This window comes from Rutidosis leptorrhynchoides, chromosome 3 (assembly GCF_046630445.1).
Source record: "Rutidosis leptorrhynchoides isolate AG116_Rl617_1_P2 chromosome 3, CSIRO_AGI_Rlap_v1, whole genome shotgun sequence".
NCBI classification, from domain to species: domain Eukaryota; kingdom Viridiplantae; phylum Streptophyta; class Magnoliopsida; order Asterales; family Asteraceae; genus Rutidosis; species Rutidosis leptorrhynchoides.
The window spans coordinates 190,269,559-190,275,558 of NC_092335.1; positions in this window are offsets into that span (position 1 = coordinate 190,269,559).

Below are 6,000 nucleotides of genomic sequence, written 5' to 3' on the forward strand. Positions count from 1 at the left end.
AACCCCGATGAACTTTATATGTATCGTCAACCCCCGAAGTCCTTAAGTTGTAACAATGACCCGGGAACCTCTAAACCACCAGGTTTTTCTAAACCGTTGTGGAAAACGACAGTTAGTATTAGGGGAACATCATATATCCCTAGAAACTTGGCAAAACGAACCAAAACAAAAGAAGAAGAAACAAGCGAGTCGGAATAAGATAGTTGTATTCGTCTGGTGTAATATATGTAATATAGTGTGCTTATGCTTTATGATATATGTAAAAATTGCTTGTATTAATAAGTATTTTTTTTTATGAATCTAACTCTTGTCTATTTTACAGTTTAAAAACACAAAATGGATAGACAACCCAATATTTTAAGAGACCTACCCGGAGACATGATTGATGAAATCTTGTCTAGAGTCAGTCAGAATTCCTCGGCACAACTATTTAAGGCGAGATCGGTTTGTAAGACATTCGAAGAACGTTCCAAGAATGTCTTGGTTTATAAGAGACTTTCGTTTGAAAGATGGGGGATATCACATTGGGAAACCCATAAGTTACGATGTGTTTACTTTGACGCATATATTGCGGGGAACCCAAATGCTATTTTACGCAACGGGTTAAGAAATTATTTTGACTCAATATATCCGAATATTGGACTTCGTGATTTAGAAAAAGCGGCTAACATGCAACATAAAGAAGCATGTTATGCTTACGGATTAGTAATGTTCGCTTCTCACCAAAGTGAGAACAAGAACATCGGGCTACAACTATTAAACAAAACGTTTCCACAAGTGACGGAGTCGGTAATTGGGGTAAGAAATGAGGTTTTTAGATTGTTACGGGACTGTTGGACATTACGTAACCCTCGTCCCTTTGACGACGTTACAACACGCTGTCTTATCAACGGCCATAACGGTTATGTTCCACAAGACCAAGGATGGGAAGTAGTCCTAGTAAAACTAGAATGCATGACTTGTTTCTGGACGCATGAATTACGTGTCTTTATTGCCTTTGCTGAACGACTTGTGTACTATCTAGAATTATCTTCACAACTATCTTGTATCAAAGTTATTGTGTGCTATATTTCATGCTTTATGTAAAATAAGCGGTATTGTAAGTTTGTAAAATATTGTATAAAATTTTGAACGCGAAATATTATTATAATCAGTTTTTCATATAGAATTGTAGTAGTTGAATTGTATATTAGCTACTAAGTATGAACTTAACGGGTAGGTACTACCCGAATTTAAACTTATAAAATGCTAATATGAAGAAAAAGCTTTTATAAATGAGTTCATATTATGCTACGAAATACTATTAACTACTCTTAATATTCTGTATGATTAACTTGTTCCATTTGACTATTTTGAAGGAAATGGCACCGACTACTCGACACACCGTGAATATGAATGAAGTGGAATTCCGTACTTTTCTAGCTTCAAACATAGCCGCAGTACAGGCTGCGCTACATACCAACAATAACCTTGGATCTAGCAGTACAGGAAATCGTGTAGGATGCACCTACAAAGAATTTACTGCCTGCAAACCTTTGGAATTTGATGGAACCGAAGGACCGATCGGATTGAAACGGTGGACCGAGAAGGTCGAATCGGTGTTTGCCATAAGTAAGTGTAATGAAGAGGACAAAGTGAAGTACGCTACGCATACCTTCACAGGTTCTGCGTTAACATGGTGGAATACCTATCTAGAGCAAGTGGGACAAGACGATGCGTATGCACTACCGTGGTCAGCATTCAAGCACTTGATGAACGAGAAGTACCGTCCCAGAACCGAGGTCAATAAGCTCAAGACAGAACTTAGAGGGTTACGAACCCAAGGATTTGATATTACCACGTACGAAAGACGATTCACAGAATTGTGCCTATTGTGTCCGGGAGCATTCGAAGATGAGGAAGAGAAGATCGACGCGTTTGTGAAAGGATTACCGGAAAGAATCCAAGAAGATATAAGTTCACACGAGCCCGCCTCCATACAACAGGCATGTAGAATGGCTCACAAACTAGTGAACCAGATTGAAGAAAGAATTAAAGAACAGACTGCTGAAGAGGCCAATGTGAAGCAAGTCAAAAGAAAGTGGGAGGAAAACGGTGATAAGAATCACCAATACAACAACAACAGCAATTACAACAATAATCGCAGCAATTATCCCAACAATCGCAACATCAATCGCAACTACAACAAACGGCCCAACAACAACAACAACAACAACAACAACAACTACAACAATCATCCCAACAACAATAATAACCGCAATAACAACAACAATCAGAAGCAGCTATGCCAAAGGTGTGAAAAGTATCACTCGGGGTTCTGCAAAAAATTTTGCAACAAGTGTAAAAGAAATAGTCATAGCGCGGCGAAGTGTGAGGTCTACGGACCAGGGGTTAATAGAAAGAAAGGAACAAATGGTGTCAGAACTAGTAATGGCGGAGCAAGTAGTGTCGGAGCAAGTTATGCCAATGTAGTTTGTTATAAATGTGGAAAACCAGGCCACATTATTAGAAATTGCCCGAACCAGGAGAACACGAATGGACAAGGCCGCGGAAGAGTTTTCAATATTAATGCGGCAGAGGCACAAGAAGACCCGGAGCTTGTTACGGGTACGTTTCTTATTGACAATAAATCTGCTTACGTTTTATTTGATTCGGGTGCGGATAGAAGCTATATGAGTAGAGATTTTTGTGCTAAATTAAGTTGTCCATTGACGCCTTTGGATAGTAAATTTTTACTCGAATTAGCAAATGGTAAATTAATTTCAGCAGATAATATATGTCGGAATCGAGAAATTAAACTGGTTAGCGAAACATTTAAGATTGATTTGATACCAGTAGAGTTAGGGAGTTTTGATGTGATAATCGGTATGGACTGGTTGAAAGAAGTGAAAGTAGAGATCGTTTGTTACAAAAATGCAATTCGCATTATACGAGAAAAAGGAAAACCCTTAATGGTGTACGGAGAAAAGGGCAACACGAAGCTACATCTTATTAGTAATTTGAAGGCACAAAAACTAATAAGAAAAGGTTGCTATGCTGTTCTAGCACACGTCGAGAAAGTACAAACTGAAGAAAAGAGCATCAATGATGTTCCCATTGCAAAAGAATTTCCCGATGTATTTCCGAAAGAATTACCGGGATTACCCCCACATCGATCCGTTGAATTTCAAATAGATCTTGTACCAGGAGCTGCACCAATAGCTCGTGCTCCTTACAGACTCGCACCCAGCGAGATGAAAGAACTGCAAAGCCAATTACAAGAACTTTTAGAGCGTGGTTTCATTCGACCAAGCACATCACCGTGGGGAGCTCCTGTTTTGTTTGTCAAGAAGAAAGATGGTACATTCAGGTTGTGTATCGACTACCGAGAGTTGAACAAACTTACCATCAAGAACCGCTACCCACTACCGAGAATCAACGACTTATTTGATCAACTACAAGGCTCGTCTGTTTATTCAAAGATTGACTTACGTTCCGGGTATCATCAAATGAGGGTGAAAGAAGATGATATTCCAAAGACTGCTTTCAGAACACGTTACGGTCATTACGAGTTTATGGTCATGCCGTTTGGTTTAACTAATGCACCAGCTATGTTCATGGACCTTATGAACCGAGTGTGTGGACCATACCTTGACAAGTTTTGTTGGGATTTAACAAGTTTTAAAACTCTTAAAACCATTTAAGATTATAATCAAAACGGAAGCGTGTAATTACAAATTAAACTTGTTAATCTTTAAACCAATTAAAGTTAAATCCCACAAGGATCAAGTTATGAAATCATGCTTACAATTAACAAGAAAAGAAGTGATTCAATACCTCCTCAAAACCAAGTTTGAGGGCTGTCCAAAATGGTAGTAGGATGATGAACAAAAATGTAGAACTTCAAGCCTTTGATCCTCCAACACCACCCTTAAGTTAGCTAGACTTTATAACCTTAACACCCTTGTTAACCTAGCTTGAAAACCCACTTTTCTGCCTTGGAAAAATTCGGACAGCAGCTGCCAAATATGAGCAGAATGTTTGATGATATTGAAGAGTTTATAGCTTCTAACTTGAAGCCTCAAGTGTGTAATACCCACAAGCAACTATCCCAACACCTAGTACTTTGGTTAGGATTTGTTGACACTTGAATTTAGCTTCCAAAAACCAAATTAAGAACCCTCTCTTGCCCTTAAAACCCCACGGCCAGGCAGCTCAAAAGGGAGCAGAATTTTTACTTCAAACTTGATGTATTTGCAAGTGTCTCTTTTTCAAAATGAGTCAACATGCATGTTTATGGAATTGGGAAAGTGTGGCAAAGTAATGGAATCTCTAGCATGTGTGCTTGCCATTCCAAGGCCACTACTTCAAGTTATTATATAAAATAGTTTTTATAAAACTTGACATAATTTATAAGCTTGCACATTTTATAAACTTGTTCTTTTATAATTTATAAAACAGGTTTTATAAACCTTGCATTTTATAAATTATGTAAACTTTATTTATAAAACCAATTATATAAAATTCCATATTATTTGTTATGTATACTTTATTTTATAAAACCAATTTTATAAAAGTAACATAACTATATTAATTATTTAACCTATAAATAATTAAATCCATATATATAAATTATTCCATAATTTATACATACACATCAAGTAATATTTAAGAAAACCATTTTTCTTAAAGTTCAAGTGTCGTGTATTTAATCAACGATCCATTCGCTAAGATCAAATACGAATAAGGTGTCGGTAAGCTTATTATTGGATATGACCCGACTTGGATCAAAACATATTAGCCACATTAATTTAATATGTCTCTCGGGCATATGAAATACCTTCAATCTCCCACTTGCACGAGAAACATAAGAAATTAATGCAAGTGACGGATACCACCTAACGACCGTCCATCACCCCCAATATGTTATGACTTTGTGCCATTCAATAACATCATCCCTTTCGAGTCCCATCTTGAATATGAATAGGTGAATCTTTCAATATATATCCTTTTGTCCTAGATGTCATGTTAAATCCAAGAGACATAGAATGATCACTCTCTTATAGATTTAACTTTATCAGGCCTTAGACATCCGACTCTCAACAAATAAGAGGGACAAATTCCATCTTGACTGCATACGTCCTAGACACTACACCTTGTACCATACCTGAGGCCTCCCTTATGTACTACCATATTTCAGAATAGCGAAGGAAAGAATCAAGGCACAATATTTGGTGAATATCTGAACCCAATATGTGTCTCAGGTCAGAGGATATAATGATATTCTCCTTTACTCAAGATTACATGTGATCAACCACAAAGGCTCCATATAGTTAATCTTGAGAGCGGGTCTTCCAATATTTATGTCCCACAAATATCTATGAACCTTGGTTGCAACCTTGCCCCACATTCACAATTTGAATGTTAACCAATCCAAGTTCATAATAGTCTAGACCTCACACTTGTTCCCACAACTGTGATCAACTACGGAATTTAGAATAATAGTTTATTCATGGATAAAATATGCAAAATTGGAACATGACTCATAATTAAATTAATACCATAATTATATTAATGAGTTTGAACTAATTCATTCCGTTACAATACATAAAAATAGATCAATTCCAATCACTAGAATATCGAAGCCCTAATGCACAAACATGTCCTTAATGTTTTGGCCCATGTAAAAGCTTCGTGAGTGGATCCGCAACATTTTAATCTGTGTGAACTTTGTGAATACATATCTTTCCCTTTTCAACCTCATCCCTGATGTAGTTGAATCTCCGCTCAATGTGACGAGTCTTTTGATGAGCACGAGGTTCCTTGATTTGAGCAATCGCACCCTCGTTGTCACAAAAGATCTCAAGAGGGTCCTGAATGGAAGGGACCACTCCTAAGTCGTCGATGAATTTCTTCATCCATGCAGCTTCCTGAGCTGCCAATGAGGCGGCAATGTACTCCGACTCTGTAGTGGATAACGCAACAACTTCCTGTTTTGAGCTCTTCCAAGAGACTGCACCA